Source organism: Lissotriton vulgaris, chromosome 7 (genome assembly GCF_964263255.1).
Source record: "Lissotriton vulgaris chromosome 7, aLisVul1.2, whole genome shotgun sequence".
NCBI lineage: Eukaryota > Metazoa > Chordata > Amphibia > Caudata > Salamandridae > Lissotriton > Lissotriton vulgaris.
Window position 1 is genome coordinate 1,024,936,093 of NC_141695.1, and position 12,423 is coordinate 1,024,948,515.

Genomic DNA, 12,423 nt, shown 5'->3' on the forward strand with positions numbered 1-12,423 from the left:
GTCCTGGATTAAATTAATTTCAATAAATCAAATCAAACAACATATATCTCAAACTACCAAGACATGACAATACTTCACATTAAGACAATTGTTAACATAAAAACAAGTAGACATGTGTATAAGCAAAAAAGTAGATTTTATCAAAGTTCAATCTTGCAGGGAAAAATACAATAAACCAAAATGTGCAACACAGGAATACAAGACAAGTGTCAGAAAATTAATCAAACTCTCTGTATAGCCTGTGCAAAGCTTATCCAGAATACAGATGTAAAAATATTTTCTTTCGGATATTTTTACATCTGTATTCTGGATAAGCTTTGCACAGGCTATACAGAGAGTTTGATTAATTTTCTGACACTTGTCTTGTATTCCTGTGTTGCACATTTTGGTGTATTGTATTTTTCCCTGCAAGATTGAACTTTGATAAAATCTACTTTTTTGCTTATACACATGTCTACTTGTTTTTATGTTAACAATTGTCTTAATGTGAAGTATTGTCATGTCTTGGTAGTTTGAGATATATGTTGTTTGATTTGATTTATTGAAATTAATTTCATCCAGGACAATTAAGTTACCTGTACCGAATTCATCTATACAATCAAATTTAATCCTTAAAACAAACTCCTTTGGAGGCCATTTTACCCATTCTATTACTTTTCACCCAGCCCCCAAAGGTTTACTGGGTAGCTCACTTCATTCACTATCTTCTCCTGGGATCAACATTTTAAAGATCACTTCGGAGGGATCTCCGGCTCCTGGAGTAGTTTTCTCCTACTAGCAAACCTACCCGATAGCTAGAAGGTATACAACACTGGAAAGTACCACCTAGAGTTCCGGGGGACCCACACCACGCAGGTCTCCAAGAAGATCTAGGTCGCCAGCAACACAGCGTTCAAGTTCAAGAGTGTGCTCACGAGCTCGCCGTTCTCCTACTCCTAAAAAAAGACATAGATCTCTATCATCTAACATGTCTACAAGGTCTTCCATTAGACATTACGCACCTACTTTATCCATGACACCTCCGTCCAGGGTGTCTTCGATTGACGATATCAGAACATTTAATGAAGTTCTGTGCAGGGGTGTCAACAAGCTAAACATCAATATGTTTACACCTCCAATTTCAACATCCGTCATCTTTGAAAACCTTCATCATAGGTCTTAAGCAAGGCCTCAGCTTCCCTTTGTTCCAAGTCTAGTAGAGCCAGCAGTGCAGACCTTCCTTACTCCGGCCACAGCTGGTTCAGCTCCCACACGGATTTCCCAAAAATACAAGGCTCCAGAACAGGACCCTTTTTTACCTTTGTGCTGACCCACTTCCTGACCCAGTCATAGTGGTTGCAGCCAGAAATGCACATTCGGCTTCATCTTCCTCTACTGTCCCACCAGAGAAGGACAGCAAAAATATGGATTCTCTAGGTAAACGAATGTGCAATACATCTGCTTCGGTAATGAAGGTGGCTAGTGCTTCTGCCCTGCTAGGTCGGTATGATAGGTCTCTCAGGGACTCTTTGGCGAGATTTACAGAGAAGCTACTGAAGGAGGATCAACAGGATTTCCACGAGATCCTGCAAGAAGGTGGACTGGTCGCTAATCAGATCATCTGATAGAGACTACTAGCCGCTGTCGGCGCACCTTTCCAGGTCGGTGTCGTCCCAGCGTCCGTCTCCTACCTCGAAGGCAAGGAACCGCCGGTTTCGTCTGCGGAATTGCCTTTCGCTGCGGCCCTTTGGTCGTGACTCACTGGCTGGTAGGTCTTTCAGTATGTCTCTGAAGCCTTGTCCCCCTTCCGCGGTGGGCGCCGGCTCCCCCCGGACAGGTGCCCCCACCTGTCATCTCCCTACCCGCCGTTTTCCGGCGTGGAGGTGACAAGGGCTCAAATTACAGCCTACGCGGCGGTGCTGCAGGCTTCTTTTGCCCTTCCTCCACCTCCTGTGACGCCTGCGGATCCCTTGCCTTGCGCTGGGGCTTCCACGGCAACACCGGTGACTCTGACGCCAAAGGTTTCGGCTTCAGGTGGTAGGAGGGTGGCGTCATCTAGGTGTTGTCCTTCGGGGCTTCACTCGTCTGTGCCTAGCGTCCCTGCCTCGCCGCAAATCCCTATGGGGCTCCGTGTGGTGTCGCAGGAGGTAAACAGGTCTCTGGGCTTGTCCCAGAGTCCCTCTCGATTCGCTGAGCAGGTGGCTGCCTCACCAGAGGTCGAGCTGGCGCCGTCTCAGCACCGGGAGCCTTCCTCCCCGGCTCCAATGGAGTCGCGGTGGATGCCTTTCCGTGTCTCTCTCAGTCCTCTGCATGGGCGTCTGCCCCGTACGAGGTAGAGCCGGCGCAACAGTGCTGCGCCTTCCCCGGTTCAGCGTCGGCAGCGCCCCTTTCTCCTGGGGAGCATGTGGTGGCTGGAGTCGGCCTGGCGCCACGTGGGCCAACTCAGGTGCCGGGAGACGCTTATCAGGCGCCGATGGTGGACTCCACAGAGCCGCGCCTGGTCCTGAATTCATCTTCTGAGAGCCCTTCTCCTGAGGTCTGTCACCTGCTGGTGTGTTCCTCTCCGGAGACAGTGCCGTGTAGTTGCCTTTTCACCAGCGTTTTCCAGGGAAGGCTCTTCGCCGCCCCCACGGCCTAAATCCTTCAACCCTTCTTTCCCTGGCTTGCGGCTGGCTTCTTCACTGGCCTCTCCGCCCTCCCTTGGGGTCCCTCAGGTTCCCCATTCCTCAGTGAAGGGGCTGGCCGCTTCCTCATGGACTTGGGGATCAGCTCAGTCTGCAACCGTCGCCCACGGAGTAATTACTTTCATCTCCGCTATGCCCTACTGAGGCCAGTGTTGCCTTTGTTCGAGCTATTTCCACGGCTGCTGGTAACCTGGGGATGGGTGAACCTATCACTCCATTTCCCTTCTACACAAGGCGCTCTACTGCGAAATGCCTTTCCATGTTTGCCTGTGGTGTTCCCTCCGTCTCGGGATGCTTGGTGGTTAGATTCTTGGGGGCGTAATGTCTTTGCTTCTTCCAATGCTGCTTAACACTGTGTGTGCTGAACAGGGCTACATCTAGCTTGTGGGATTCTGTTGAGTCCCTTCTTTCTCATGAGGGGGCCCGTGCTGATCTGCAGGCCATGTGATGGATGGTGGAGAGTTGCCCGTGTTTATTCTTTGTGCGGCTTTGGATGTTGCCGATGCTGTTGGTTGTGCTATGGCCACTTCTGTGGCTCTCCGTCGCCATGCTTGGCTACGCGATGCTATTTTCCCTGAAAATATTAGAGAGCGTGTGGTCGACCTGCCTTTTGACGGGGTCCTGTTGTTTAATACTAATGCAGACTCAGCCATTCAGCGTCTTCTTGCGGGGCTCAGTTGCCCTCCTCCTCTCCCCTCCTCCTCCTCCCCCTCCTGCTCTCCCCCTCCTCCCCCTCCCCCCCTCCTGCTCCCCCTCATCCCCCTGCTGCTCCTCCTCCTCTTCCTCCTCCTCTCCCTCTTCCTCTTCTTCCTCCTCCTGGTCCTTGGTGGGAGACGTTATCCCACTTACTCCTGATCTTTGGTTTCTGGAGGGCTGTTACACTTTCTGTGAGGGATACTGTGTCCTCGGGGTCTTGGTTGGCTGCTGGTTCAGCCCCCTTTTTTGGTACAAATGTGTTTTCTGGCTGACTAGTAAGCCTTCTGTGGTTTCTGCCGCAGATCTATGATTGTGTCCTCTGATGCAGGATTGTTTTTTGCCATGCTTTCTTGTGATGTGTCCTACCCTATGTGGGGTATATGTAGCTATCGTATAGCTATGTATTATGTAGGGAGGGTGTGGACTCCCCCTGGTCGGTTCATCTCCTTTCCTAGTGTTGCTGTATTATGATGGTGTGGTTTTTGGTCCTTTCTGAGGCATGGCGTAGCTTGGCCATCTGCGGCGTTGTGCCGCAGTGTTTTGCTCTTTGCCTGCCATTTGGCCTGGGCCTCTGTCTGGTGTTTCAGAGGGCATAGTTTAATGTGTTGACGGCCTGGTCCGTCCTACTTGTTACTGCTCTCATGTTCTTGCTGCTCTCACTACTTAGTGGATCGGTTCTGTCTGGGGCGGTCCCCTTTAGGGGTTGTTCGGGACGGTTTACTAGCTTGCCCTTAATCTGAGCACGAAGTGGTCTGAGCATTTTGTTTCGTGGCGTTGTCAGCAGCTAGCTGTCCCCGCCTGCTCTTCTGCTCTTTGGCCGGCGACCTTGGTGTAGGCCCTGAAGCTCTTGCTTTTTGTCCTGTGGGGCCATTGTGAGCTTCCGTTCTTATTCTTCTGCCCGCTTACTACTGAGGCGTTGTTCAGTCTTGTCTTTGGCTTCAAGCTGTGATGGGCTCGGCGGCCCTCTTCACTGGGTATGTTTCCCGGTGGAGGCCTTGCCGTATTCGGCCTCTATTTTCCTTGGAGTCTTTAGGGGGCTCTTCTTCCTCTATGTTGTCTGTGCCTTGGGGATTCCGATGGAGGTCCCTGGTACTTTGACTGGGCTTGGGGTGTTCTGCCCCCCCTCCTCCCCTTCGTATTGCTTTCTACTGTTGGTGAAGGCTGGGTTGCCTCTTTTGTCGTTCTAACACATCCCCTATGGGGCAGGTGTTCCTCCACGATGTTGAGGTTCTCTTCAACTTTGGGCCTGTGCCTTATTCCTGCTGCTGGGGACGGGGTTATTTTCCCTGGAAAGGTCTCTTCACTCTTTGGGCATCAAGAGGGTTCCGAAATTCTAAGATAAGCCAAAGAGCTTGAGGAAAACGGACCAACTGTTTATAAACTACTGGTCCATAAATACTGGGTCTGCAGCTTTTAAAAGATCTATCTGTAGGTGGATAGTGTCTTGTACATACTTGTCCTATCAATTGGTTAATAGAGTCCTCCCTGGCAAGTCTAAGGCCCATTCCATTAAAGCAGCCACAAGGAATTCAGTACATACTTTAACGTGCCATTACTGTTTGGACTCTGATACACAAGCGGATGCCCAATTCGGGCAAGCCTCGCTCAGAAATCTGTTTGGATGATTACATATAAGATGTTGTGTTAAATGTTCTTGTTACTGTTTGCTCGTCTGCGAGGAAGTGGTTATGGGCTTGTTACTCTATTCAGTACTTATGACTTTTGACGGGTATCCCCTGGAACAGAAGGATAAGTTCTCATCCAGAGGATACTCCTCAGTAGTCATAATCTATGAATAATCCCCGCCCATGTTCGGGATACCAGAGCATATAGAAAATACATATATATACATATATATGCATATGTGAAAACATATATATGCAGCCTAAAATATTTCCAAAATGGCAAAGATGCTGACATTACATAGGTTTGCATAGTAGCAGCTATCCTTTCCCAACCCCTAAGGAAGAAAGAGAGCAGTAAACATTTGCCGTACAACAATGCTTTATTCCCATAGAAAAACCTGTAATTGCAGGCATTTGCCAGTAGGCTGCAGCAGAGTATAAAGAAACAAAGAAAACTAACACCTTGCCTTTAAGGCATTAGAGTAGGGGTACCGTGCCTTTAGGACCTGTAGGCAACCCCCTGCTCCCATGATGCACCACAGGTGGCAGTTAGGTCAGTTCTTTTAGGCGGCTCCTTCTGAGAGGATCCTGGACCTTAAGCTACAGAATCTTTTTTTACTAAAACTGTTTTTTGAAGAGAATTTTTCAGAAAATTCGATGTTTTCTGGTTTATAAAGGCTTCTTCTACTGTTTTTATGGACTTCCACTGATTTTATTTCCAGTCCGAATGCCAGCTTTATTCAGGAAGTGTCCTTCCTGTGATAAGAAAATGGCTCTGGCAGATCCACACTAGGTGTGTATTTTGTGCCTTCCATCTACACACAATCCTGACCAGTGCCACCATTGTCAGAAATTCTCCAGGCGAACCTTGTGCGACAGAGAACGGATAAAACTCCATGCTATGCTGGGAAAGGACAAGAGTCATCGGGTGGGTGGCCATGGAGGCCCCAGGACATCGTCTTCCAGCTAGCAAGGCCAAAAACGGCGACTATCCACTTCTCTTGACCCCAGGAAGAGGAAGTCGCCATCGGAGAGGCCCAGGCGCTCTTCAGGAACACCACCGCCACGGCGAGAGTCTCCGCCGCATCCAAGTAAGTCGGTGTTGAGGCACTACACTTTGGGCTCTAAGTCTGTGGCTGCTGATAGGACCAAGTCTCTGTCGATGTCGAGGCTTCCGTCGACAAACTCTCTGCCGCCCTCGAGGGGGGTCAGCGTCGAGAGTACTGATGGCTGACAAATCTACGCCGGCTGGTGTGCCGCCGTCGAGAGGACCGTCGAGATCCCACCACTCGATGTCGAGGAGACCTGTAATCCTAGTTCTGTTCCAGGGGTATACTCCTCAAAGTCATAAGCAACCCTCCTGCCTCCCCGGACGAGCATTAACAGTACAATAGTGTGTTTGAATCTGATGACCTGGTTACTACATGTTAGTACACCATACAAAAAGAGCTGACCTGTGGTGCATGATGGGAGCAAGTGGCTCGGGGAGGTCTTAAAGGCACTGTGTCCAGGTTCTCTGAAGCCTTTAACCCTTTGGATCTGTTGGATGGCTCCAGGCAGGCCATCCGACGTGACGGGTGGCGTGTGCGTTGGACGGCCGGGAGCCGTCCGAATTGCGCATGCATGCATGCGCATGGATTTCGCTCGCATCCAAAGGGTTAAGGTAAGGTGCCAGGTTTTTTATATTATACTGTGATGATTATTCAGTAATGCAGCTAAATAACAAATTGCCTGTTTTTCTTTTATGATAAACAGTTGACACTACTGCAGTATATGTTCTAGATTACACTATTTACATGTGATATTATTTTCTTGCAATAGAAATCCATGTAATTTTGGCATTTTAGTTTATTGGATCTATAATAGGCTGCATATTTATGTGTATATATATATGTATGTTTTGGAAGTACTATGTACTTGTGGTTCTAAACATACACATATATATGTATTTCTATATATGCTCCGGGGTGCCGCATGTGGGCAGGGATTATTCAGTGTTTATGACTTTGAGTATACCCCTGGAAGAGACCTGGGATTACAGGTAAGTAACTCATCTATACTGTGTAAAGAGTCAAGGGATTCCCTTATGAGTGGACGGGGCGGTGGAGTGGTGTGGTCGAGCAGTCTGAGGCTTAACTCCGTAGTGCAAGAGCTTTGCAAGTACACACACTGATCAATAAATGACACAACTCAAGAAAGAGATCCACACCAGTTAATAAAAATACCGGGTTCCTTTATATTTTGTTTGACATCAGAGAAAAATTGTTCGCGGTAAGTACATTTTTAAATATAAATTCCTTTCACTGTAAAATGTGGACAGTGCAATTTCTGAGTTCTGCAATTTGATCTTATTGAAGGAAGAACAAGTTCTGTAAACAGGCACAGTACATCGACTTACAAGACCATTGGCCAGGAGTTAAGGTGAATGGTTGGTAAAGTCCAATCCAGTACCAACAGTACACCACAATGGGCCGTGTGTAGGGTGCTAATCCGCATCGGGAGCACAATGTGTTTTAATGGAGGTCGGTCACTGTAAAAAGAAGCTACAGGCTTTGTCTAGGAAGCCAGTCAGGCTGATCTAGCAGGTGAGCTCCGGCCTTGTGATCAGGGGGGGAACCTGTGGTCCTCTTCTCCAAGGCCCAGGGTCGATGGGTACAGGGGTGTCCTTAGGTGTCAAGTGTTTCCTTACTAGAGCAGTCACAGTTAAAGGGGCCTGCATTCAGAGGCTGTAGGTGATGTTGGGGAGTCCAGGAGGGGTTAAACCACGATGGACTTGAGCTCTGGTGGGCTGGTGAACCTTGTTGGCACCATTGGCACACTTCATGTGGGGCCGGAGGCGACTGGTATGATGGCGGTTCTGGTGTCGGATTTTGGTAGTTTGGGACCCCTCAGTTTTCTTTTTTTGAGATTCTTCAGAATGGGTCCACTGTTCACAGGAGGTCTTGAGTCTTTTTTGAAGACAGGCAATCCTCCCAAGTTTCTGGAGTCACAGCTGCAGGATGAGTCAACTTTGGCGCCTTTTTCGAAGAGGGATGCAGACATGCGGGCAGAGTTTGTACCAGGTCAGATGCTTTTTCCTCTCTTCTCAGCTTTCGCGGCTCTTCTGTGTCCCCTCCTATGTCCGGATCTGTTTCTCTGGTGCCAAGGACTCCCCTAAATACTGAATTTAGAGTGGGGGGTGTAGGGTTGTTGCCAATGGGCTACTGACCCTTGGGGGTCTCTACACCCCCTATGACCACCTCCTGTGGGAATTGAGCGTAATCTTGTCCCAGAATTCCTAAGTATGCCATTACAAAGATGGCTACTTCTGAAAAATTGTGTCTACCTCACAGTAGCCCACCATAGGGGTGGTACTAGCATGGCGGTGGCACCCCTACCTGACTAGCTACTTTTCTCACCTATCCAGGTGCCAAGGGGGATCTGGACAGGGAGTGTGGCTTCCTCTCCTGTGAGGGGGAGCCAGATTTGCATTCGAAAAGCGGCAGCTTCTTTGAAGCTCGCCGGTCGAAGGAGGCTAATAAGCATGCCTTCCTGTGGGAGAGAGGTGTTACACCCTCTTGCCAACATGCTTTTGTTTGGGCCTCCAGAGAGCAGAGACTCTCACCCTACGAGTGGCCTCGGTACGAAATGGCTGCATAGCTGAGAGGCTCCGCTCTACCCAGCCTGTTCGAGACAAATCCCATCCTTTAATCATCTTTAATCCTCGCTAAAATTTTCACCAACTGCTTGGGAACCTCCATAGAGCTACCCGATAGTGAAACTGATAAAATCGGGCGAAGGAAAGCGGAGATTGTCTCGATTCTGTTGTGAGTTGACCACAGCTGTAGAGGGGATGGGGCGCTGCGAGATCCAAGGCAGCGGTGAACGTCTGAAGACCAACCTCGGAAGACAACCCAAAAAAAAACTACGAGACAAACCCTACCCGGCTACCTCCTGACTTCTATCCCAGCTGAGAGGCCAGATGGCGGGCGAACAGCAATGACAGAGCCCCGAGAAGAACCATGTCGGCGTTGGAGACTCGCAGGGGCACAACCGGGAACAGCGAGCTCTGGTAGATGCCAAGGCACGACTGATTGACTCAGGTAAGGACGCAGTTTCGCAGAGAGTACCAGCTGTGGTGCGGTCCGTACCCTCCTCTCCACAACGGCAGCGCACAATTAATAGCCCAAGAGACTTGTGGCCCACAAAGAAATCGGTGGAGCCGCAAGGAGAAATCAAACTAATGGCTTTGCTGCCGCCTTTAGTAATTCAGCAACTTCCCGCACAACACACGGGCCGGCCTACATACAAGATGGCAGCCGGGCAGTTTTGAAGCCAAGAGCTTCACGCAGCCAAAAATCAAACTAACCCACCACAACTACTGCCTGAGATGGCGTTGGACTCTTTAGACATCCAAGCGCCGCAAGGGAAGGGAAAGCCAATTAGTCTTAATGAGAGAGGGATAGAGGTGGTGGCTGGGACCCCCCCCCCAAACGAGTGATCACGCAGGTGGCACCCCCACAGCAAGGGGGGGAGACTGGAGAGAGTCATTAAGGCTCCTTGACAGGGCTTAAGTCGAGGAACAGATGGCCCAGGCACAGTGAGACACGGAAACACCCAGCACATGCCTGACCCTAAGATGGCCGCTCTGAGTCATCTTGAGGAGACCCTCCATTTCAGGGGCTTAGAAGGACCTTGGCACATATCAGGGACAGCTCTCTATGGAAGTGTCCTTTCCCCGCAGCACAATGAGGGGACCCCCAGAGATAAGAGGGGCCCAGCCCCAGTGGTCCCTACATCAGCATGTCCTCGAACACATCCCCCATCTGGCTTACCAATCATGATACGGAATCTGTGAACCTACCTCTGACCGCGGAGACCTAGCTTTGTGACCAATGCCCTGGTGGAGCTACCTGATATCTAAAGAGGAGATGGGCAGTGGACTACCCCTTCAGCCGTCACCTACCCAGCCGGTATTTGGACAGAACTTTGTTCGTCTCTCTGTTGTATTCTCCCTCCTACCCCTTTACTCCACCCCCTTTCTCCTCCACACTCCATTTATCCCTCCTTTGAGACCTAGCTGTTTGACTGATGCCCGGTGGAGCTGCCTGATAGCTAAAGAGGTGGGCTGTGGAGTTCCCCCTCAGCCTTCACCTACCCAGACTGGACAGACTCTCCTTCGTCTCTCCATCCGATCTACCTCCTACCCCTTTACCCCACTCCCTTGCTCTTCTAAGCTCCATTTATTTCAGCTTTTACACTCTTGAAATGTTTTTCTAGTAACTGATGTAACGTTTAATTGATATAATTTTTTTTATTTCTGTTGAACCTTATGTAAAACGCTCTGATACCTCCGGGTCTAGCCAGCGCTATATAAAACTCTCAAAATAAATAAAATATTTCAAACCACTGCCACAGACATGGGTCAGCCACCGCTTAGGAGGTGATTGCTGTATAGTCAATGCTAAAGCATATGATCTATAGCTCATATGCCTCAAACGAAAAATGCTACTTACCCAGTATGCATCTGTTCCTGGCATATACAGCTGTAGATTCATATGCACCACTGCCTCCCCGGGTACCTTTGTCTGTTGCAGTATCATCATACTTAGATACAATATACATGGACATCTCTTTCTACTCTTACTAACTCCATCATCACCCTTACAACAAAACAATCTGTGGATGGAGCTGATGCCCATGTGCATTATCACCCAAAGGAGGAGTCACCTACCAAGTAATTAAAAGACTTCTTCGAACAAGACAAAGTGCAAACATCCGGACCCAGCACTAGATGGCGATCTATGCTAAAGCATGTGAATCTACAGCTGTATATGCCAAGAATAGATGCATAGTGGGTAAGTAGCATTTTCCTTGTTTATCCAGTATTGGGGTATCTTTCATAGATTCACATGCTTAAATCATTCCCCGTCGTCAAGGTGGGAGTCCCACTGCAATATATAGAGCAGTAATTAAAAAAACTTCCATAGGCTATCATGGATGCAACCATGCATTTAATAGCCTATCTAACTTTTTTTTTTTTAAAGGACCAGACCTAAATACAACCAATCAGTTACCAGCAATGTTCCCTCTAATTATTTCTCTTGGTGGGCGGCAGCACAGAGCCTGTGTGAATTCTTTTCTGAGTTGTGTGCGAAAAATGAAACGCAGCAGGAACCACAATGTGAATAAGAGTGCTACTGTTCAGGTTGATTTGGGGCAACCGCTGTTTCATTTTTTAAAGCAATGGTCTGAAAGGTAAATATTTAACTATTATTTGTCCTGCTGAAAGCGACAGGTTTTACACAAAAGTCTAGATCAGGTGGTAGTTTCTCAAATTATTCCAGTATTTCATGATCTGTGTTAGGTAGGTACCTTTGACCAAATAGGGACCCTTGCTTCTAGTCAGGGTAAGGGGGAAACAAAATTTAGATAACCCCTGCTCACCCCCTTGGTAGCTTGGCACGAGCAGACATGATTATCCCCAAGGCAATGGGTAAAGTATTTGCACCAACACCCACAGTAACACCACAAATGGTCAAAACACAGGTTGTTATAAAAATAAAGGTATTTTTATCTAAGTTTAGGCAAGATCAAGACGACAAAAATTCCACATACACAATTAGCTTTTCTTTAGAAATGTATTTGGGAAGGTTCTTTGCAAGAAAAAGAAACTTGTACATTCAGTATGGATTCAAAAACTGTTCCAGACGTATGGAAAGTTACTTTGAAACAGGATGCAGGCTTTAAAACGTGTTCTTATCAATACTGGGCACTTGCCTCTGGTGCGCGGGGCTCCTCTCACCCTTCAATCGGTCTTAGGCCAATTACTGCGTTTACACCTGAAAAGCTGCCTCCGATGTTGGACTTTAGTAACAATATGCCCCTGCTGTGTTTGCAGCCGATATGCTGCCTCTGATGTCGGATGTGGTAGCGGTATGCCCTCGGAATGGTGGAGAAGCAACAAGCTCCTCGGAGTGGAAACCGGTACCCCAGCACATCAGCTGTGCCGGTACTGGCCATCAGGGAAGTACTGGTCATGGAGGCTTCACTTGGCGAGGCCAACCGTGACACTGCCTCTCTCCCAACCGACCCAGGTAATAGCACACAGCAGTGCTGGACCGGAGTCCGAGCGGTTACCTGGGGGGGAAAGAGGGGGGGGTTGCCTCATTGTCTTAGTTCCTCCCACCGGACTTCCTACGGGGTGGCTTTGACACCAACAGCTGGTCCCTCGCCGAAGGGGGACTCCGGTTGCTAGGCGTCGCGCTGGAGCCGATTGGGTCACAGCGCTTTGTTTCCTTCAGGCACGCAACTCGGGCCAGCAGCGGTGAGAATCCACAGCGCTTTCAGATCACGGGCCTGCAGCGGTGACACAGCCACGCAGCACTTCTTGGATTCCTCACAGCCACAAGTAGAGGAGCTCACGAGGAAAGCCCCTCTCAGCAACGTCTCCTCGCAGG